This window comes from Cyprinus carpio, chromosome A2, assembly GCF_018340385.1.
Source record: "Cyprinus carpio isolate SPL01 chromosome A2, ASM1834038v1, whole genome shotgun sequence".
NCBI lineage: Eukaryota > Metazoa > Chordata > Actinopteri > Cypriniformes > Cyprinidae > Cyprinus > Cyprinus carpio.
The window spans coordinates 23,328,975-23,354,401 of record NC_056573.1 but is presented as its reverse complement, the minus strand read 5'-3'; the positions used below and the strand labels follow the sequence as shown (position 1 = coordinate 23,354,401).

The 25,427-nt window shown below is 34.5% G+C and overlaps 1 protein-coding gene across 27 annotated transcripts in view; it reads right to left on the bottom strand.

The window, feature by feature from the left end:
- Positions 1-25,426, bottom strand: part of LOC109057239 (muscleblind-like protein 1) — a 64,845-nt gene extending 39,419 nt beyond the window's left edge. For 4 of the 27 annotated variants that reach the window (XM_042711229.1, XM_042711276.1, XM_042711298.1 and 1 more), the window contains exon 1: positions 1,870-2,084. The gene's annotated coding sequence lies outside the window, so the exon portion shown is untranslated. Of the gene's footprint in view, positions 1-1,061; positions 1,330-1,869; positions 2,098-10,100; positions 10,250-12,870; positions 12,937-13,824; positions 13,970-24,255; positions 24,340-25,370 lie in introns of those variants that run through there. The other 23 variants (XM_019074446.2, XM_042711269.1, XM_042711255.1 and 20 more) reach the window with 17 other exon arrangements.
- Position 25,427: the final 1 nt, after the last annotated feature.

Here is a 25,427-nt window from a genome sequence, read left to right as displayed (position 1 = left end):
TGTGTAGGTGATGATTGCCATGTTGGAAAGGGTTGAAAATAGCATCATCACCATGGTTACACAGCACAAAGCTTCAAGCAAAAGCCCTTCTACCCAGTAACTCAGTAACTTCTAACCCAGTAGTGCACGGTTCTAAATGTTCTACAGAGCTATGTGGATAGGAGAGGTCAAAGTTTAATGATTTAGAATGCTATTTAGTATGTTATTACCAATTCAAATGATAATAGTTAGCAATACAGTAATTCAGTTTGATGAGAGTTAGGAATTTATCAAAACAAGGAGTATTTTTTTTCTACGACGCCCTCTAGATGTTAAACGCTCAAACATTTTGACACGTCCAACACGCGGCTGCCATCAGACATATTTCATTAGTGGAATTAAAGACAACAGGCCCTATTTGCATGCAAAAACATCCCAAATAAAACTCTAGCATGTGAAGAAGACAGAAATGCAAGAATTTTACTGAGACAAAAAGCAAGAAAAATCGAGGATAAGATGTGTTCGCTAAGAGATGTGAGATGCTATTACAATACCTAACACTGGTGCAACGCATTTATCATCTCAACATTTGTTTAACAGTTAGCATATGGGATTAAACCAATCTTTTTGCATAAACTTTACAATCCATGATTATTCATTGTTTTCATCGATAATAGAAAATTCAGCGATTTTAGCTAGTCTAGTCAAGCTAGTCTAAACAGAATCAGATGCAAAATACAGTGAAGTGTGCTTCCATGTGCTTATTTTCGCAACACTTTCACTTTCTTGTCTACAGGATGCCGTCGATAAAACCCAAAGACTTGGCGCCAGACCACCCCGACAGATCATATGTTTATTTTTCTTCCCCCCTCCCACAAAAAAATGGTATCTTCAAACAACCGAAACAATTGCTTTAAACATACGCCACCAATCAGCACTTAGCATTGACTTCTCAACGACGACATTCGTTTCTCGCTTTCTAATTTCCCACCCTTCTAAATACTCTGCAGCACAGTGAAACAATAACCCATGTAAGTGCACTAAAAGTCAGCATAACCTGTCCTTAAGCAATCTTTCCTTACATATTTCCGTTACAATGCAGGAAAGCCACTGCTAGCAGCCGACAAGCAGACCTGCGAGAGCTCGAATCCATATGTTTCTCGATGCAGTGAGAGTGTGTTCAGCGTTTACTTACATGACTGCACAGAAGAGTGACGCACTCAGACAGAAGTGAAAACCTGCGTCAACATCTCTCTCCCCTCTCTTTTCCCTCTCGCAGACAGTTACGCTCTCGCATACACGCCCCTGTGCAGTTCCAGGGTGCCTGACTGGGTCCTACCGCTCTGAAATCTAGCACGAGCCATATTAGGAAACAGCAGTTAAACATGTCACACCTAATTTACATGTGGGGGGAGTGGAGAGCGCAGCTCTGTCGTAAGAGGGAAAAAAAGAGAAAAAGAAAAAAACCTGCATGCGCTAGTACGCACATAAAACAAACAGAAGGGAAGTGAGACCCGAGAGGGGGGTTTAAAAAAGAAGAAGTGCTCTCAGGTTCAACAGTTAACCAATCGCACAGTTGCCACTGTCTAAACAAGTAGCCGGTCGCGCAGGGGTGGGGGAGTTTCCTTCCAAATGCACACGCAACCACGTAACTTTTCCGAACGCAGCTGAGATTCCCCCGTTGTTGTTTGTGATCGCCTAGACATAACAAACTGCAGTTCACCACAAACGCACCCCATAAAGTCAAAAACGGCCCACACACACTGAACAACCCCCAATCCCACACACACTAAGCATATATAAGTGGTGCAATGCTTCAAGCCGTGGCTGTTAGAACTGCAAAAGACAGACAGACAGGAAAGCGAGACGGTACAGAAAAGCAGTTCTTACCTCTCACATCATGATTAGTATTGAGTGCGTGTATGTGTGTGAGAGATCAGACACGGGCGGCAGGCTGCGACAGCAGAGCCTCAGGCACCGGGTGGACCATTCTCAGAGAGGAGGAGAAAGAGAGAGAGACAGATAGAGAGAGACAGAGCGCTTAGGCTGCGTGTGGCTGCTGGTTGCGCCACTGTATGTGTGTGAGCCGAGAGCCTGCGAGAAACAGCAGCACTGCGCAGAGCACTGAACTCAAGCGCCAATCACGCTGGCTGGAACCGCCCACCGACACAACCAGGAAGTGCTGCTGCGGCTGCTGCTGCCACTGCTCTGTGAGTTCCTCACCGAAGAGAGAAGAAAATGAGAAGGGGAGGGGACAAAAGGAAGGAAAGGTCGGTAAAGAAAAGAAAATGAGTGTGCTTGTGAGATTACACCGTGCTTTCCCAGGAGTCTGTCTGCATTGGGCATCAGACTGCAGTGGGACACGCGCACACACACAGCTGTACACCTGGTGCATTGTGCGGCAATGTTATCTGCTGCTGGAAAAGGCAGGATTTGGTCTTAATTCAACTCTGAATCATCACTATCTGGGCCATTTCAGGCCATTTTAGGAGGGAAATATATCATCGCGGTGGCTCAGAATGAAGCGTTTTCCCAATAATCCGCTTTGAAAAGTGTGATATATTTACATCATAAGCTATTTATTAAATGGTATGGAGGAGAACTGGGTTGCATTCATTTATTTCACTGATGTTAATACTAACAAACTCCCACATGGGAGTTAAACTACACAATATTTTCCTGAAGGGCCATAAAGCACTGAAACTGGGACATTAATTAATTATATTCTGGAGACAAAAAAACGAAAAAACAAAGCTTTATTGCATTATTTGCATACTTGAGCCTCACCCAGCAATGAATGCAGGTTATGACTATATCTGAGTTCTGGAAACTCACAATAAAATAATCATAATAATAAAAGATGATCAGCGCTTATTTTTTAAAAGTCAATAGAAAAAGCAAATAATTTCTCTGCTGTTGATTACATGCCCTTCAACACAAGGAATTTTGTTTTTGTGAGAATTGTTTAGAGATTGACTTATGCAGCAGGTTCAGGGAAGTGTGAAAAGCTCAAGTGTGTGTGGGGTCAGAAGAGCTGACTCTTTTAAGTCCACAGCTTGAGAGCCTAAAATGTCAGCAACATGTGCGTGGGAGGTAACTGCTAAAAAGAGCTACAAACTAGTGTCATATTAGTATTATTTATATACTATTATAATATTTATTCATATTTTGAATTAGATTTTGTTTTTATATTTTCGGTTTTCATTTTCATTTTAGTTTAAGTTTTAGTAATTTTATATAGTTTTGTCACTTCATTATTTGTTTTCTATTTAGCTTTAATTATTATATATATTTTTTTGTTTTAGTCATTTTAGTACTTCATTTTAGTACTTCAACCTAAACTTATTTCAGTTAGATGTCAATACACATTTTTCTAATGTTTTGTCTTATATTCATAAGTTTATTTTATTTTTATTTGTTTAATTTTATAATAGTTTATCTGTAATAGCTGATATACTGTTGTGGGGAAAAGAAAAAAAAGCTTTTTCAAATAACTGCAGAGAAACAGAATACAAACAAACAAAAAAATAAAAATAAAAAATGTTTGTAGAAGGTGTCAAATGATATAATTTGAGTAATTAAAACAGAATACAGAATATATCAACTAAAAACAACTTTATTTCCATGCAAACTACTGATCCAGTTTGGATTCAATTTTAGAAATTTAAATTACATATAGATTAGATTCTGCACTGTGGATTCTGTAACATTTGTTATGTACATTTATGCCATAAATAATAATAATAATAATAATAAATTATGCCTATTTTAGCATCTACCATTGTTTCAGTTTTGTGCTTGTATCTTATGGGTAATAAAACATAACCTTACTTGAATATAAATGGAAATAACTTTTGACATCATAAAATTAATTCTTATTAAAAGTGCAGTTGTAAAGTTGATTTCCCCACGTCTAGACATCAGGGCTGTTCACGTGGCCATTTAAACCCCTAATAAATGCAATTTAAGCCATACACTAGTTTACTTTTAATTTAAAACATTCATGTGAACTATAGTAGGCCCAGTATCAAAATTGTTGGCCTGTTTATGTACTCTTTGGCCGGCATCAGTGATAAATATATGATCATTTATGCACTTGACACAAAAACCAAGGCTACAGTCCAACTCTATATTAACAACCACACACACATGCACTCTCATTTCACTCTGACTACCTTTTTCCCCATTACCTTCAACTGACCGATTGATTCAGATATTGCACATAAAGGAAAATATGTCTTATCTAATAATTCTCTGCTTTTTCCTTTCCGCTCATGCTTTCCTGTCCTCATACTTCTAATGGGCCTTGTTCTGGTATAAGAGTAACGAAATTGGCAGAAATAGTCACACGAGAAGAGAAGACGGTCATACTTTCCACTGAAAAGACTCTCGCTTGCTCTCTAGTTTTATGATAAATGGAAATCTATTAGAAGACTGCTAAAATGGCCAAACACTCCAGTTTTGCGTCCCTATAATTTTACATGTGCATCTCTCTAAATGACTGTTTATGTGTGAGCACCAGTGTTGGGACAAAACTAGCTAAATAACCTTGTTCAGCCATTTTCAAAAAAGTCTAGCAATGAAGTCTGATTCATTTCAGTGAATAGTGATTCATATAAATAATGATTCAGTGATCAAGTAATATAACGCTAATCCATTTTAGCATTTGAAACTTCTTTTTGAATCAAAATATTTAGCCGAATGCTCCTTTTCATCGCAACTCTTTCAACTTTGGTTATTTAAATTAGTATATTTTAGAATTTTATTAGTTGTATTAAGTTATATTATAATAAAGTTAAGTTGTATATATAATTAAGTTCAATTCCTGTCACTAGATGTATGTGACAGATAAAAACTGTAATTACACAGTTAATCTGACAGATGTACACTACAGTTGAAACGCCTCATGTCTGTAATATTTTTTTATGTTTTTGAAAGAAGTCCCTTGTGTTACCAACGCTGCATTTATTTGATCAAAAACACAGTAAAAACAGTATGAAATTGTGATGCTTTTTCTGACTGAAAGTTCAAAAGAACAACATTTCTATGAAATATTTTGTAACATTACAATTCTCTTTACTATCACTTTTGATCAATTTAATGCATGTAATTTCTTTAAAAATAATAATAAAAAATCTTACTGACCTGTAGTGTATATTTATACTGATATATATATATTTTATAGCTAGCAGCTTGACTTAACTACTATTTATTATAATCAGCTTGGCAGTTTCGATAGTTGGACAGTTTCGAAGTACCTTCCCCAGCACTGGTGTGCAAAAACAAAAACATGTGCATGCTAGCTCAGTAAATGAAATTAATAAATAAAACAAATGCTCATATTTATGTGGACTCTGTGTTTGTGTGTATGTATTCTAACAATGCATTATAATGGACAGAGAAGTGAGAAAAAGCACAGGCTGACTGGAGTGACTTGATTTATGTTGCTCTGACTTCAAGACATCAGAACTCTTCACAGTTTTCTTGACCTCTGACTCACCAAACAGACATCTAGATGCACACATGATCGTCAAACACACACATTCAGATCAAATTTTCTGGCTCCAACCACACCGACGTGCCTCTCTCTCTTCTTCAATCCCTCGTGCCATCTCTCACAGGTCTTTTTTTAATGCTTCACCATTTAAGCTTAAACATGTCTGAGTGAACAAGTTGAAAAGAAAGGAATGAAAGTGATTGGGTGTGGCTGTTTACACAGTAAGTCAAAATCATTGGGATCAGCAGTATATAGTTTACAGAAAGAGAGACGGGTATGCTGGTGTAAAGTATTCTTACCATGGCAAATATTTAACTAACAGCATAAAGTCTGGTGCTCAAAGCCCAATTTAAACAAGGAGAGATCTTCTGACCAACATTAACATTCAAAGTTTAGGGTCGGTAATATTTTTTTGCATTTTTAAAAGAAGTCTCTGCATTTATTTGATTAAAAACCCAGTAATATTATGAAATATCATTACACCTTAAAATAACAGTTTTCTATTTTAATATATTTTAAAATGTAATTTATTCCTGTGATGCAAAGCTGAATTTTCAGTGTTCAGTGTCGCATGATCCTTCAGAAACCATTCTAATATGCTGATTTTCTGCTCAAGAAACATTAATTAGTATTAATAATGTTGGAAACAGTTGTGCTGCTAATATTTTAGTGATTGGCCAGATGTGATTTTAACATTTTTTCAGGATTCTTGGATGAACAGAAGGTTCAAAAGGACAGCATTCATTTGATACAAATCGCTTTTGATCAATTTAATGCACCCTTGCTGGAAAAAAAAAAAAATATTTAAAAAAAAAAAAATAATAATAATAATAATAATACTCATTATTATTGTTGTTTTGTTTTTACATGCCATGAATAAGTGGTGGGGTAATAAATCATACAATATGGAAAAAAGTATTTCAAATAAAAGCTTCACAAATAATCAGTGAATAGTGATGAAATAGCAAAAAAGTTTTATAAACTTGGTAAACAGAATTTCTGCCTGTCAAAAAGTTTCAGGATCCTGTCTCCAAATTAAGAATATGACCATCCAAAGTTAGGATCCAGATATTTTGGTCAGTCATGTTGATAGTTTGGTGACAGCATCCTGACAAAAAAAGTACTGAAGTACTGAAACAAACCAGAAACTGCAGTTCTATCTACCAAAAATTTGATGTCACTACCCTGGCAAGCTTTGGCAAATCTAGTCATTAGTTCTTCAGTTGTCTCAACAGGGTACTTTGATTTTCGATATTTCCAACAGACACTATTTTTTACAAATATTTTTTGTTTATTTTAAAATCAACCAACAGCTATCACCACATCCTCTGGGTCTGGCTTCGCTCACCCCACCGCATTAGAAAAAGTCCCTGCTTGTGTCAAAACCCATTTGGAGATCACAGAGAAACTCACATGGCTTATGCGCTCACGGGGCCATTTTGAATCATGCAAAATATGAAAGTCACACCTGAACATGGAGCGGAGACAGGAAGTTCGCCTTCTGAACAGGAAATAAAAACCATGAGGTGACAAAGATAGCTGTCAGCACCATCATTATCAAAGATCACTGCATGATACCTCCGTTTGGCTCTTTTTCTAGCTCCTGAATCTGTGCCAGCTAAAGTAAAGATACGCACTCTGAACGAGGCAGAAATTGTTTAGTGCACAAAAAACCCCAGTCTTTCATAGCGATGCCTCTCTCTCTCTTTCTCTCGTCTCAGCACTGGTATGTGTCAGGATGCCGTAAATTGTGCTGGCTGGTGGATGTGAACTCTTGCTGGGTTAGAGAATATTCTCGTTACTCAGTAAGTCTGGACACCTCTACAGTTCATCACGTCGTCGAAAAGCCTCATTTAAACCCTGCAAACCAGACCCTTTCTCTTGCACGGTCCCTCACATCTTTTATATTTTAGTACATTATCTGAGCAGAGCTACTCGAAGCTAAATGATCTAATAAATTATTCAGTAAAATCCCTGCTTTTCGGAATATTATGCCGTCTCTCTCTGTGCATTTTGCTAAGATGACGCTCACAGACCACAGCTATCGTCTGAATAACGTGAATGTGACTTGAGGGTTCGGCGCTGGGTCTCGGCGTCTAGCTGCATTGCTGAAAGTCACCGGCGATGTTTCAAATGCCCTTGATAAAAGCAGCATTGTGCTGGCCTACTTTACTGATTTATTGAAGGCATCCAGGCCTTGAGTTACTACAGGACCCAAATTAAAGCACTGCTCTACATCACGATGCTAGAACCACTTTTCTAGCAATTACCTCTGATGATACAATAATCGGTTTGCAAGCACTATTAAAGGATTTTGAAGCGACTCTTTGTGGCACCGATTCATTATTTAGCTTGAAATAATCTAAAGCTGTAGCAAACTGAAATGCAAAGACAGCAAAACTCATAGTGTTCTCCAGGACTACTGATCTCTGGAGGCCTTCTCCTTATACTGTAGGTAACAACACTGATGCTTTTTCATGGCTTTCTGGGAAGACTATATTTACATATTTGCAATGTCTTCATCACCTTCTCATCACTTTCTCTTTCAGAAAAGTAATAGCAAATCCCTCTTCATAAAGCCAATTCTTTGAGTAGCAAAAACAGTCAAAGTAAAGGTTTTCTTGTTAGTGCTGTCTTATCCATTTATATTTCAACACATCATTTTGATGTTATGATTTACCTATCGAAATGAACTAGTCTAATGTCCACAATTCAACAATCACTAAATGCATATATATATATATATATATATATATATATATATATATATATATATATAAAATCATACTGCTGACCCAGTTGTTTGAGTTGATATTATACATTAAAGTACTATTTTTTTCTTTAAATGTTATGCATTAAGTTAACTATTTATTTATAAAATGTATCATATTCATTCCAATTTTATGCTTCATTACACAATTCGGTGCTACAACTAATGTGTCACGTTAAAAGTCCAGAGACTCTGTAATTATTCAAAAAAGTCCAGAGACTATTTAAATATTATAAAAATAAGTGAATATAAAGAATATTGTAACGTAAAAGGCATGATGTTATTTGTGTGTGTGTATACATATATATATATATATATATATATATATATATATATATATATACACATATACACAGACACAGACACAGAGACACACACAGACACACACACACACACACACACACACACACACACATATATATATAATGTTACACATTCTTTGTTAAATAACAAAAATTAATTAATAAAATATGTAATTCTTTAAACTTGTGTAGTTCTATTAGTAGTATTTGATGTTAAAGTTTAGTCCAGTTAGTCCTCTGTACCTCAGCTCAGCTCAGCTGCTAAATTAGGAAACTAAACTAGCTTAACTTGCTCAAACAATTAAAACAGCGAGAAAACAGGAAGTTCATAAGCAACACTGAGTGAGAAGTTTGCAAATGTCCTCTTTTCAAACAAGGTCTTACAAAACCTAAAAAAGTCTAACTTGACCCAAAGCTAGTTGAGAAAGAAGCATTTCAGTTTACTCTGAGAGAAACAGAAAAAAAAATGACAACAGCTCTCAATGACTAAACAGAACGGCTGTTAATCTCCTCCCGCCAATTATTATCACCAGCTACAGATGTATCGCAATAAACAAAAACCACAATCTCATGTCAAACTTTCATTAACACCTCTCAAGAGTGCCTAAAAAACAGCTTAATGCACCTATAACAAATCGTCTTTTGTATCTCACATACATTCGGAAGCAAAGTCGCCGATGTGTTTTACACGGCCAGTGGGGTTTGGCAGCAGATTACATCACTTATTCTTCAAACCAACTTTGAATATAATCAAATAAGTTGTGGAGCAACATCAGAGGAGAGAGAGAGTGATCGGTAGCTACTAGACTTCAGCAAAGTCCAACAAATGAAAACTTACAAAGTTATACGTAAAAGGCCATGTAAATGCATGCCAGAACTTGAATGTTCACAAGACAAAGAGACACAAGAGGAAGCGGTCATGCATGTTAGAATACACAAAGTAAAAATGTCATTTTAAGAGAAAACTATGTAAATATGCATAAAGTATAAATTTACAGTGAAAAATACTGTATAGTAATATATGTAAATATATTAATAATTGCAATGTATTTTAATATAACAGTTACTAAATCTATAGTATTTAAAAGAATATTTTTATGGTTACAAACTGCAAAACATAAAGTGACCAAAATGCCTGAAAAATAATTTTACGGTCAAGATCTTGCAACCCGTTTTTTTTATAAATTTAAAAAAGATTATTTTACAGTGTACAGTATATACATACTGAATACATATCAACAAACTACTGAAACCACATTTTCAAAATAATACAAAACTTTTCCAATTGTATGCACTTAAAACACTGCAAATAAAAATGTAAATCAGCCATAAGCAAACAATTCGCAATTAAAAAAAGGTCAAAAAACTACATCACAGAGTGAAACTGATAGCTTTTCCAAAGCAATATATAATTCACCCATAAATTCATTATGAAACAAGCACTATTTTTCAGAAATTCCCTCTTATAAATCATTTTGGAGCAATAGATGCAAACAGAGTATATAAAGTAAAGGTGTATATTTGAGGATGTTTGCGTGGGGTTAGTTCTTACCTGCGTGTAGTGCGAGAGCTGTATCTCCACTGAATGAAAGACAGGAACTCACACATGGGTCACCAGCCAATGTGGATCACCGCAATGCATTCTGGGCCAGATACTAACGTGTGTGTCACAGTGCACAACCAAGCATAGAGTAGCATGCATGCAAAACACTGCATTAAGATGTTTAAGCATGCGTGCGTGTGTTTATGGTTTAAATGTGTGATCACATGATAAAGCACAGACTGAAGCAACTGTGAGTGTGTGTTCAGCGATCATTCTCTCTATCACCATAGAAACCTGCTTTTATCTTTTTTTGCATCTGGGTGTACCAGCCACAGAGAGAGCTGTGTCATTTTCTCCCAGAAAACACCACTGCCCTCCTCAGAGACTTTGAGAAGTTTGCCACACTCGTTTCACAGACTTTCCTAACTCCTAAGCGCAGAAAAAACACAGCGATAATCCTCTTACTAATATACTCGCCCCTAAAAGTCAAGGCTTCAAAAAGAGGAAACAACTTTCATCATACACTGCTAAAGATAACATAGCACAACGTCTTGCACAGGAAGAGGGTTGCAACTGCTTTAAACAGAAGCCCCGAAAAACTCTTTTAACATATGAGTCACACTTTAAAAAAAGTTTTTAACAAGTGAGTCACACTTGAAAAGTTGAAAAGTTTTTAAACCAAGTGGAATCTACAAACAAATAATGTTAAAACATTGCATCTATAGTATTATTATTTAAAACCTACTGTAACAGACATCCTTTTGTGTAATGTTTTGCTTGAAAAATGACATTTCTTTAATGTGGGTCACTGTATGCATGTGTGAGAGCAGGTACTTGTGTTTGCATGTGAATTACTGTGCATGCACGCATTGTGTGTGTGTGTGTGTGTGTGTGTGTGTGTGTGTGTGTGTGTTTGAGAGGTAACTTGAGGTCTGTAGTTCACTTATGCCAGGTGTTTTATCTCAGCCGTTCCACATGACTGAGCCGATGGTAGAGTTCCTCTTCTAAAATCACTCACCTGGTACAAAAACACTCACACATCTCACTAATGCAACCCCATTGAGTGTTATTTACACTAAATAATTAGAAAGAGTGGGAAACAGATTTAAAACTAGTATATTTGTACATATAAAACATAAATGGTCAAAAGCAATTGAAGAACCTTTATGAGTTCTCACAATGACAGAAAAAAAAACTTTTTCAGGCCATCAAGAATTTTTGAGTGTGAAAGAATAATTTTATGTGAAAAAATCATATAGATGTTTTTATATCAAATATGGGGGGTTTTTGATATGAGTGGAGTGGGGCCATGTGTGTGTGAGTTTTTTGTGTATATTGTGGGGGTATTTTTCTTTTTTTCTTTTTGGGATATTATAACTTGGAACATTCTATTCCAATGGTAATAGCAATGGTAATCAATGTTTTTTTTTGGTGGGCGAAATGACCAGAATCTTACGAGAAATGATATGAAATGATTTCTCACGGTATGAGAAATTTTATTTCACGATAATGATATGTACCTTAATACATCTTTTTTTATTTTATTTTTGTTATTAAAATTAAGAAAAAGAAACAAATTACAAGCACAACAGAACAAATAAAAATCAAAGAAACTTTTAATTTATTCAGCTACAGTGGGCTAGGTTTATTTAACATGTAGTAAGAAATATTACAGAAACTGAATAAAGTGTATAAATAAAACACTGCATAGTCTTCACTGTATCAATCAAACATGATTAACATTAATAATGACAGACAGCTGCAGGTAAATAAGGCTGCTGTCCCTTTAAGACAGACTGCACGGATCCAATATACTGAAACACATCCAGTTTTCACCCAACTGTTTACATTTATTGAACATATACCCGGCTGTGTTTACTTGAATACTCCACACGATAGGCATAACATAACTGTGTGTGTATTTGATCATTCAAGCACAATAAAACACGAAAGAGATCTGTTTTCATGATAGCATGCTGAGGGGATTTCAGTTCACGAACTTTGGCGTGAGCACTGCATTGAGTTCTTTTTCACTGCTTATTGCACTTAATTTTATTAAACATAATGCACATCCCAAATTTGCAATCACATGCTGTCTGAGGGGCGCATTCAAAAAAATAGTTCTTTTTCACTGCTTATTGCACTTAATAACTCTTCCAAGTGCGTCCCACTCTTTATTTTCTCATTCATGCATGTTTCCTTAGCACTCAAAAGTGTATAACTGTTAAGCAGTCCTATGTTACGCAAATATATTTGCATACCGCGGAATACACAATATAGCAAAATCTTTAATGATAGACACTTTATTTCACGGTAACGAATCTAACGATATATACCGTCATAACGCCCAGCCCTAGTTATTGCCATGAACTTTATTACTTCAGTGCAGTTTTGTTAACTAAAACTGTTAAAAAACTGTTCATTGAATAAATCTAAAATAATACAAAATATAAATATTAGATGAAAAACTAAACAAAAATCTGAAGTACTAAAATTACTAACAAAAATAAAAATAAATTAAACCTATTCAGAAATATTTTTAAAAAACAAAACACATATAAATGATGAAAGAACATACCAAAATACAAAAAAATAAACTAAAATTAAAATGAAAAAATGTAAATATAAAAACATAATTCAAAATATTAATAAAAACCATAATAGTACATAATTAATAATACTAACTACACAGCTTGAAGTTCTATTGTATGTTAATGCATTGAAAACAGTTCACCCATTAATAAAACAAAAAACAAAAAAAAAATCATAATTTACTCACCCTCATGTCATTCCAAACTTTTATGATGTTCTTTCTTCTTTTGAGCAAAACTCAAAGATATTTTGAAGAACGTTGGGGTCTAAAAAACTTTAAAAAACAAAACACTGAGACATTCTTTACGATATCTTCTGTATTCCATGCACAGACAAAAGAAAGAATGACATGAGGTTGAGTAAATGCTGACAGAATTTTCATTTTTGGGTGAACTATCCCTTTAAATTACTTTTTAATAAAGTAAATAGGATGTACTTGAATTTCATGCTGACCATATGTCCCTATTATGTCATACAAGAATCTTTTTAAGCTCCAATTATGTTAAAGGAGAACCTTTCCAAGTTGGAATTATGCTATAAGATGACCTTTTAAAAGACTGCCATCATGCCACAGAAAAATGTATTTAAGTTTTAATAAAATCCAAGAAACTCCAATGAAAAAGAATATCAAAAGTAAAACCTCCACAGGAAAACCCCTTAAGTATAGTCCGATAAGAGGATTTTTGCAAATTCTTGTAATGTAATAGAATAACTTTTTATGTTCCAAAGTTTCCAATGAACTTGCAAAGAGAAGCAATCTGTGGTTTTCTAAAGAACCATTCATCTGTTGGTGAAACATAGGGATGGTACCTGGAACCAACACACCAATAACTTCCCAAAGCAAACCATACCTGAACCAAAAAGCCTTTAAAGTGATGCAAAAAAAAAAAGGCAAAGGAATGAAAAACGAGAGCACTTGAAGAAATGAACCACAGAGAAAAAGAAAGCGTGTTCAACATACAATGCCTCATTTCAAACCTTTCCCAGCTCACTTCTAACCTGGCACCTCGCTGAATATCAGGACGCCAAACATCCGTAGATTGAGAAATACCCATTCCAGTATCATTCCCAAGCCACCAGTGGACAGGAAGTCCTCGTCTAGCCCTCTGAGTAATAGCACACAGACAGTCTGCAGTCCTACCTGACTCTGAGCCGCTCAGATCCAGTCCCGTATGTCCTCTCTGCTGTCTGCCGACAGGAAGCACTTTCAGTCCGTCCCTATTTACAGTCCCCTGGCACTGCAGTACGGCTCACAGCTGGTGCATTCCTGCTGCGCTCTGCCTCAGCTGATGGAGAAAGGAGAGATAGAGGAAAGCAGACAAGCCAGACAGGGAAAAAAAGGGAAAGAAAACGCAGGGTAAGAACATACTGTACAAATCATCTACTGTGAAAGTGAGGTCAGCAGATGCTGATCAGCCAATGAGCATCTCGTCTCTTTTACAACATGAGGAAACTGCATAATGCACCTCTTATTATTTCATCCATTTCCCAGGGAATTGCACGAACAGAAGCATTATTATTCAAAGCAGTTATTGACGTCTCGGTGATGATACCTAGAGCGACGACTATCAAGAAACAAGGCCATTTTCTTGTCCTCATGTTGGTTAGTCATCACTCAAATGCAATTAAAATGCAGTTAAAGACCAGATGACTTCATAATTGGAGTTTTATGGTCCATTTAGTCCATGTCTGTGAGTTTTGAGGTCATGGATATGCTAGTGTACTATCAAGTTGACAAAATACACTACTGTTAAAAGGTTTGGGGTGAGTAAGATTTTTAATTTAGCAAGTGACAATTAAGACATTTTTAATGTAACAAAACATTTCTATTGCAAATAAATGCCATTCTTTTTAACTTTTTATTAAAGATTCCTGAATTTTTTTTATCACAGTTTCAAAAAAATGATTAAGCAGTTTGAACTGTTTTTTAACATTAATAATAATAGTAATAATAATTGTTTCTTGAGCATCAAATCAGCATTTAAGAATGATTTCTGGAGGATCATGTGACACTGAAGACTGGATTAATGGCTTCAGACAATTCAGTTTGGCTATTATGCAAATTTTGACGAATAAAATGCTCTCTTGAATGAGAATGTCTCCATACTTTTATTTTACAGTCTAATGATGGTAAGTAGCAAATCAAGGTTGCCCTCAGTGTGACATTATAATACATTTGGAATAATTATAATTACAAAATGACAACTCAAAGACTCTTCTATGAGGTGTTGATGTCCGAACCAGAAAATATTACTTTCTCTGGCAATGCCAAAGGAGGTACATAAGATTTGTAACTTGACCCACATCATGTGAAGAGACAAGGATCTGCAGTGTGAGTCACAAAACTTGTACGTGATGGACAAAAACTAATGGAAAGTTGTATAAAGAAAAAACACATTACTGTACGTCAGGCCAATAATTTAATGGACTATTTCTATTTTTCTATCTTTTTTTTAATCAGTAAAAACAAAAAGTGTAATGCTTTATATAATATATAATCAATGTGTTCAATATTTTATGTAATAATATAATTATATAATAGAAAATAATATGTATTATGTATGTATATACAGTATATATATATATATATAAAAAAAAAAAAAAAACACACACACACACATAAATAATTTATATTACAATACCATTACAATTATATATAATTATATAATAATATAATTATAATATATAATATTATATTTAAAACAATTAAAATTAATTAAGAATTTAAATTTAATCTAAAATGTGAAAAATAATTTTGTATAACTCTTACAGTATTCCGGATCCCCCTCAATGTCAAATGACCCACTGAGCTTCCAATTTCAATATGAAATATGTCAACACAGCATTCACAAAACATGATGGGTGTTTAGAGAACATATTGTGATGTTCTATACTATGTTGATAAACAGTACTGAATGCATAAAATCCTACCGGTGGCAATAAATAAAACGCAATTGTATTAAAAGAATGTTTCTGTCCAATTAGTTTGGAGAAATGCTCTAATTATCATAGCACACAAAAACTTCAAAGCTCCAGATGGCTGTCTGACTCATCTCAGCTGTTAGGATGCATTTGATTATGAATTTAATCCTGTGTAAATAGAAAAAAGGATTAGACTCTGAGGGAGAGGGAAACTGAGAGAGGCAGAGAATGAGAGAAAGATTCCAGACACGACTAAGCTGTCTTGAGGATACACATTTTTTCATTCTGACATAATCGTATTGTTCATGCTCTCTTGTTCCCAGACGATCACTCCTAGCAAGTTAATGAATGGTACATTCACACGTGGCACACGTCTGTTAATGCCAAGCTCTCTTCATTCTTAAAATCATGATGCCCTCAGCTCATCATGATGTCATTTGAGCTCAGCCAATAAGACGAAAGGCGGACACACTGAATGTCAGATACACTGATGGACTGCTGGTCAGATCAATCTAGACATGTTCACAGGAGCTGGCGTTTCTCTTCTTCAGAGGTCTTCAAACACTATACCATCAATACACTTTTAGATGGATAGACAGAACAATAGATAAATAGAACGACAGACAGAATGACAGAACAACAGATAGAATAGAATAGAATGTTAGATAAAATGATAGAACGATAGATAGAATGATAGAACGGTAGATAGAATGATAGAACGATAGAACAATAGATAGAACTATAGATAGAACAATAGAACGACAGATAGAATGATAGATAAAATGATAGAATGACAGATAGAACGATAGAAAGATAGAACGATAGGACGATAGATAGATAGATAGATAGATAGATAGATAGATAGATAGATAGATAGATAGATAGATAGATAGATAGATAGAACGATAGAATGATAGATAGATAGAACGATAGATAGAACAATAGAACAATAGATATATAGATAGAATGATAGAATGATAGATAGAACAACAGATAAAACGATAGATAGAATGACAGAAAGATAGATAGACAGAATGGCAGATAGATAGAACGATAGATAGATAGATAGATAGATAGATAGATAGATAGATAGATAGATAGATAGATAGATAGATAGATAGATAGATAGAAGATAGATAGATAGATAGATAGATAGATAGATAGATAGATAGATAGATAGATAGATAGATAGATAGATAGATAGATAGATAGATAGATAGATAGATAGATAGAACTATAGAACGATAGATGGAATGATAGAACGATAGATGGAACAATAGATAATTAGAACGATAGATAGAACAATAGATAGAACGATAGATAGATAGAACGATAGAACGATAGATAGATAGAACGATAGAACGATAGATAGAACGATAGAACGATAGATAGAACGATAGATAGATAGATAGATAGATAGATAGATAGATAGATAGATAGATAGATAGATAGATAGATAGAAAAAAAGTAAAATGTCATAATGTCTCACATAAAGACAGAGATCTGTAAGAAATCACTGAATTTTCTATAATACAAACAAAACTTTCCTTTCCGTTCTTTCCCCAAATGCTATTGGCACAAGGCTGCCATCCGTTTTCCAAAAAAGTGCCAAACGCTTCCACACACGCAGCCGTGCCGTGTGTTTATAGAAGAGAAGCTCTGCTTACAACAGTCACCCAGCATGAGGAACGGCCTGCTTGTGCGTGTTTACATTTTCATTCATGTGTTGTGAACTGCAGATCACCTTTTTTGATCAATGTAAACAAACAAGGTCACTACATTATTCACTATACACCACGGGAATTGCCATTTGTAGCCTAACAACCACAAGATACAACATCACCCCACTAAAAACAAGAGCGAGAGAGAGAGAGAGGGAGAAAGTGAATTCTCTCATGCACTGGACATAATTATACCCTCATTGAGCCAATCACATGACAGCGCCTGAAAACAGCAGAGGGCCACGCCCAGGCCGAGCAACAAATGCCTTCTATTGGGATGTCATTATCTGCTTATAGGATTCACGTGCTAAAAGACGAGAGCGAGAGAGAGAGAAAAGGGAGGGTTGGGAGAAGAAGAAATTGGGAAAAACAAACTCCAGAGACCTGAGTCACTGCCCCTGAAGAAAGGAGGGGAGTAGTTGAAGGAAGGAAGGACGGATGGAGAGACTGAAACAGAAAGATAGTTTATTTTTGTGTTATTGTAAAATTTAAATATGAAATACCTCACACAGATATATTACACTTATATATACATAAAATATACATATGATTTACCATAAAAAATAATGGTTTATTACAGAACATTATTTCTAATTTGTTTATATAAATGTATATATTTATATCATATTATTATCAATAGTAAAGGAAGGATGGAGAGACCAAATGAGAGAGAAAAAGGGACTGGTGAATGTTTGTTTTTATTTTAGCATAAAATTTAAATATTAGCTATATATATTATTTATATTATTTAAAAAAATTGATATATTTGAGTACAATAAAATTATTTAATAATATTTTATAATTTATATTTGTAAGATTATTTGAAAATTTATAATATAATATTTTACTTATTATTTTATTCTTTTGATTTATTTTATATGAGGTTTGCATTATTTGCAACCCTGTTACCAACCCTGTTTGGGGCTTTTCTAAATACAGATTAAACCCCTAATCTGTCTGATTTTATTTTCTAGCAAATGAGGTTTGATTTTTTTGAAATTCTGTTTTGTTTTTTTCTAATTAAATATTAAAAATGTAATAGCAATAATATTCAGTTTTTGTTATTTTTGTTTTTTTTTTTTTTAAGTTGAGATTGATATAGAAGTAGTTTGTGACCAAATGTTGGTTGATAGTTATTGATAAATTTATATTTTCCATAAATTAAAGAAAAAACATTTGTTTGATTAACTGTTCTCACAATAACTTAGGTAACAGGGTTGAATGGCTGATCTGCAAATGGAAATGGAATGAGGTCATTTGCTTATCTTTCTAGAACATGCCAAAAACGGTTCAAATGATGTTACTTATCCGGTTTCAAAAATAGTGGAAGTGATCTAGATTGGTCGCATTACTCGCTGTCTGTGCAGAGGGGGTAAGAGACGGAGAGAAGTGAAAACAACAGGCCACAAAATAGCTGAGCTAAAGACAGTCATTTGTGCAACCCACACGATGAGACACCCAGGCCTTCATCACACTGTGGGTTTAATAACGCACTGACATCACCTGTGTGAGCAGATGATGCAATGAGTTAAATCTCTATGTTAGAATCCACGCCCGAGGGCAATGAGTTCTACACACATTTCCAAAAGTACAGTGTAAGGTTACATATAGATTTAACACTTCCATCCAACATAAAAATGTCTCTGAACCAAAAGGGTTTGACAACCTGATGTCACAGAAGAACCTTTTAAAGTTCCACCAAGAAAAGATTCCATCTAAATATACTTTAAAAAACCTAGAAACCAATATGCTGATCTGAAGAACTCAATCCAACACAACAAACCAATGCAAAAAACAATGTCCAACAAACCATAACTCAACAAAATTAAAAAACAAACAGCTCAAGAGCAGCCTTTTCCTGATAGGGTGATCTTAAAATGTACTTTTAAAGTATACACAGAATAAAATAGATATCTATTGTTATTGGTCAGAAAGAAAAGGTATTTTTATCCTGAAAGAGTTGTTTTTGGCAAATGAATGTGTAAACTGTGGGTGATAAATTACAGTTCTTCTTTAAATAATATGCTTGCCTCAAAACAGGTTTTTATTTAGAATTGCTTATATACAATATGACTTGACAAGCATGCAGCAGCCCTAAAAAGTATTTAGGATATTTACTGTACATGCTCGAAAAAATAAAATAAAATTTTAAGATTTAAGATGTTAAACTTGATGTGATGCATATTTGTTCGTCATACAAAAATGAAACAGGTAATAGTAATAATATGTCATTGTTTTCACAATGAACAGATTTATGTTAATAATAAACTATGCCATGCCTTTTTAAAATGCAGAAATCGTATACCTGTTACATGTTTCATGTGTTCATGACTGACAGTATGCATTTTAACTGTATTAGTTTCTTCGCTAAAACCAATCCAAATAATGAGTATAGATCACACTTAAAATGTCTGAATATTATTACTTAAGAAAAATATCAAACCACAATGCATCCCAATGCGTTTTATCTTATTTAATTTTTTTATTTATTTTTTTATTTAGGTTTATAATTTGAAACTTCTTTTTGTGAAACGTTTGGCTTAAATTGTGTCTTAAATTAACACATTTGGTTTGATGTTATCTTTTTAGTGTCCAACTACATTTTGTTCTGTGTTATCTATGATCTCTACTTATCTATGATCTCTTATCAAACAAGATCTGCCACAGTTGTCGATTTAACCTTTATCTCCCATATTAAAAAAACATCAGTTTCCTTTTTGTGTGTGTGTTGATTCTAGATACTTATTATTTTAGTAGTGCAAACAGCTCTCAGTATTTTGGCCAATCGTGTGAGAAAAAAGAAAAAAAAAACTATGCTGTTTATTTTTATGATCATTATACTAATAAAAGGATCTCTAGCATTTCTGTTGCAAATCAGATTGATTCTGAACTGAATGCTGAGTTTGGATTTAGCTGTGAGATCTGTCTGATATTATTGCTTACTTGCAGAATCAAGTCGAGTGATGCACCCGGACGGCCCGTCAGTCACAAGGACGGACAGCCTCACTATTGACAAAGCTGACAAATGAACAAAATCAGGACTCTGTGTTTCTGCAAGGAGAACCATTTCACATGGATCGAAGGCCACAGATTCAGCAAAAGAAGGATTTGAGAGAGAGAGAGAGAGAGAGAGAGAGAGAGAGAGAGAGAGAGGTGTGGGGAAGCGATGCAGTCCGGTGCGTGACTGCTATCTCTTTGATTTCGCCTGATGGATGATTGATTATTTGTGGAAATTCACAGATGGTTTCTGAGTTGAAGCTAACTGGGATGGTCGCCTGGTCGCCAAAGTTAATTTGTTTCTTATTTCCAGGGTTGTGAAACTGACCGCTGCTTACACAAAATAACGTGAAATTTAACTACCACTGGCTCTCTCTGTCTTTTGCTATTTTTACATGTCTTTATTTTAGCTTTAAGTAGGTTTAAGTAACAACAGACTTACTTTTTCTCTTACTTTTTACTCTTTTTATGTCACTTAAAATAAACCAGCTGTGGATGGTCAGACAACCTTTCCTGTCTAAACTGTTGGTTCTTGGCCCAAATAAGCTGCTATTTTGACAGGACTTTCAGACAAAAATAAATAACTCCAATCAGGTTTGTCTTTGTCATGTTTTATCAAATTTAATTTTTTTTCTGCATATGCTTTGCTAAAACATTTGGACCATTGCATTGCATCGACATCTGAGACCTTGCATAAAATCTCTACCATGCTAGTGCAAATTTGGTGACATTTAAAATGAAAAGCACATTAAAAAACACATTAAAGCACTTAGGAGCATTCGTAATAAGAGGGAAAAAGCTGCCTGCTGGCACATTCCTTCATTAGTGGGCCGCTGACCCCTGCATAGAAATGCTGATGCACTCAAAGGCCTATATTTAGACTTTATTAGCAATATTAAATTCCACCTCAGATGCTTTCACCATTACGTCTGGAAATAGTTCACAGCCACAATTTGCATCATAGTCATATGCATAAAACAAATAAATAACCTTATACCGATTTCTCCAAAGGCAGGCCATAATTAATGAAGCAATCATTTAAAACTGGAGAGAAATCATTATGAATTATGAATTATAAATGAGTCGTAATGAATACATCAGAGCTTTGAATATATGTGCACAGACTTATTCTACTTTTGTTGATGATTTCTCGCAAAAATGCACTTTTAGAGGTACTTCACACTGACACCCTGACAGTACAAAAACTAAGTAATAATTGGTTAGAGAAATAATGCATTGCAAATGAGAACACTGCACTAAACAAGCTTACTTTTTCCCATGATGGGAAAGTGAAACAATAACAGAGTTGTGAACAATGACAGCTTGAGGGGACTGTCAAGCCATAAATGATATTTCTTTGATTTGCAGACTGAGCCTTTGGACAGGTTTATCTTGTCTTCACTTCAGTTTGATTGAGGTGGTAATACTGTTTTCGAATTATTCATAACTGTTCATAATCGCACAATATCTCGGTGTTAATCTTTTTTTTGAGCATTTTATGAAGGCAAATGAGCTGATCCATCCAGAAATGTAAGACTCCAGTATCATGGTCAGTTACGCAGCAAGCCAAGTGCCACGACCAACTCCAAAAATACACATAGCTGACCAATGTGCATTTGAATATCTAGACGTGACCGCATAAAAATCCCCTTATCCTGACACATTTATCAGACTGTACAGACGCCCATGCAGCCACACCCTATTCACTCTCTTGCCTTGTCTTGTCTTTGTTTAATTTGTGTCTTAACTCTTGAGCAACACACAGCTTTTGCACCTGGGTGTGAGGTTTCCAACAGCATCACTCCAAAATGCAGTCTGACTCTAGAAATGTTTGATGGGTTCAATGCACTTTAGCACAACAAGTAAGCCTACATTGATTTACTCAACTGATACGATTTGCTTAAATTATGTTTAATTTTTAACTAAATTTAATTTAGTTTTAAGTCAAATGCTATAGTTGCACTTGCACTCGTGTCAGGTGTTTATCAAATGGTTTATCAAAGCCACTCAGTTTCATCCGTGTAAATCAACTGTTTGTGCATGTGTTAGTGGAGAAACTCTTTTTGCGCCAACACATACCAAAAAAGTAATATATATATAATTATATCAAATAGCTGCCTAGCATTTAAGGTATCCAACCACTTGGCAACAACATTGCATACTTGTGAGCGTGATTAAACTGCTAGACTGCCACCTGCTGGTTGCGATCGGCATTGACGCAACAGTACCATCTCTGTCCTGCAATGCACCTTTGTGGAAAGTCTTAAGGACTATCATCAGCATTAACATACAATCACGTAGTCTGCGCTTAAAGTCTTTTTTAACATTAACATGCAACAATTGAGCAATCCCAATTTTAGCAATTGCATATCAATATGAAGACCCAAGGCAAAAATCTTAAATAAAGAAATAACCATAAAAAATGAATGAATGAATACAAATTAAAGTAGAAAAATTATATGATATATATATATATATATATATATATATATATATATATATATATATATATATATATATATATATATATATATATAGTTAAAAATAAAGAAAAAAATGAATGAATGAATGAATAAAAATGAATGAATAAATGAAGGATATGAATGAAAGTAAAATATATATATACATACAGATAGATAGATAGATAGATAGATAGATAGATAGATAGATAGATAGATAGATAGATAGATAGAAATAAAGAAAATAATAAAGGAAAAAGTAAAAGTAAGTAAAGGTTATGACTAAATTCAGTTAAAGATTAATGTATTTGTTTTATCAAGTTAATAATCCCTTTATTTATTTTCCTATCATTACATTTACTTTAAAAAGTCATGGATCAACTAAAAGTGTATGTGTGGAAGAAAAAGAAGATATTTTGAAGAATGGTGGTAACCATTGAATTATCTCTTTAATGTTTCATTTCAGAAACATGTTTTAACTTTAACATACTTAGCTTAGCTAATTTCCTTATGCTTATATCAACGACTGTTCAAATGTTTTGTTTTTAAGTTTGATTGCATAATTGCTGTTAATAGTGTTAATCGTCTGTTTGTTTACGTCTTTTATTGATTTTTCTGAACATTTCTGCCGTATGCACATAAACTGACAGTCACCACTGATGAGCTACTCCCAAATATTGTAGAAACTTAATTTTCTGTAAAGTTGCTTTGCAATGATTTGTATCATAAAAAGCACTATAGAAGAATTGAATTGAATTTTTGCATACGCATATTTACAGAATGACAATAATAGCACAGAAATGCGGCTTATTAACTATTCTAAAGAGATGCATTAATCAACAAATATCAAATGTTTCAAAATATTTTCATAAGCAGAGCTCTCTCTTACAAGGATCATTAAATAAGCAAAACAACTGTGAAGACAACAGGCAAAGGATGCAAATATTCAATAAAATCAAGCCTTTAGATTTAGCGCACAAACGCTCACTGAGGTTAACGTCACCTTTATTTCCTAAACAGAGCAGTGTGAGATCAGATCCTTTCAATGCACCAGATGCAGCCATAATGCACCAGAAAGCCCACCACACACCAGCTATCAGTGGACAGGAGCCAATGTTGAGGAAGCTGCGCATGCCAGCAGGCAAATTTGGCCACTCTTTTCAAGAGACACCTTGGGATTTTTACTGACCGCAGCAACCTCGCTTTAATGTCTCATATAAAGGACGTCGCCACCTCACAATGAAGTCTTATAATTTCTATCCTGGGGCATGAGAATCCATGCAAATTACAGAATGAACACCCCCTGCTGGCCTCATTAACACCTCAACTAAACACAGCATTAGTAGCTTTAAGGGAAAACAAGGCAAAAACAGCAGGGGGATCACTACAATCACAGTCAGTTAACAGGGTTTGAGAAGTAGTGTATAATTTTTCCCACACACGGACTGAACTGCATAAGCACCCAGAACATACCTATGGATTCTGTCCAGCATTGTTTCAATTCACTACTCACAATCCAACTTCCTACGTCTGTGTCCATGTCCAGTCGGGAAGGACCTGCAGGGTGAAGATTGTTTGTTTTACTTTGTACTACACTTCAGTGGTTTGTTCTTTATTGTCCATTTTATATAAAACATTTCTCAAGAATAATGTAACTTTGTACAATGCTCCTATTGCCTGTTGTGTGTTACATGACGATAAAGATGTAAAACATGACTGAATGTGCCAAACCAGCCTACAGTTACTGTGGTATCAAGTGCATTGCCTCCCAGATAACCAACAGTTAAAATGTATAATTTTTATTGCATTATATAACAAAATATCAAACTTAAGGCATCTTTACACAGCCATGTTAAGGCTGCTCTGTGTCTGCTCAAAATTCAGTGCAAAGACACAATGCTGCATCAAAGCAAGGCTAAATTATGCCTGCTCAAAACCACCTCAGCATCAAAGTATACAGTACAGCGTAAATGCATTTAAGCCACTTCTGAGCAGTATTAAACAGTCTGTGTAAAGACAACCTAAATGCCACTTCAGAACCGCTTCTGTTCCACCTTTGCAGTGTAAATTTGGCATAACTGTGTTATCAAATTCTATTTGTAAAATGAGTTTGTGCTACATTTCATTAAATTAAAGTCAACTCGGTTTAATATTCTGCTAGTATAATGCAAATACATTCATATATTTTAAGTTATGCTTAAGAAAGTGTCCAAAAACTTTTTGGGCCACTGTATGTCTCCTGTAAATCTATATAACAACGTGCTACTATATATATATATATATATATATATATATATATATATATATATATATATATATATATATATATATATATATACATAATACATACATATTATCTCAGGTTCCTCATTTGTAAGACGCTATCGATAAAAGCGTCTGCTAAGTGACTAAATATAAAGGTTAAATACAGATAATCCTAGATATAGTAATATTAGGAAACTAAATCTAAGAAATACTCCCATAACACACCAATGAAGTTAGATGTCATTAATAATGACATCTAATGACATCGAAGTGTGATAATGACTCATTATCACACTTCATGATATTGTTTTAAACTACGATACCGGTGAATCCAAGAAAGTTGTTAGTTCTTCAGCGCCAGACTGCTGTTTACCACATGT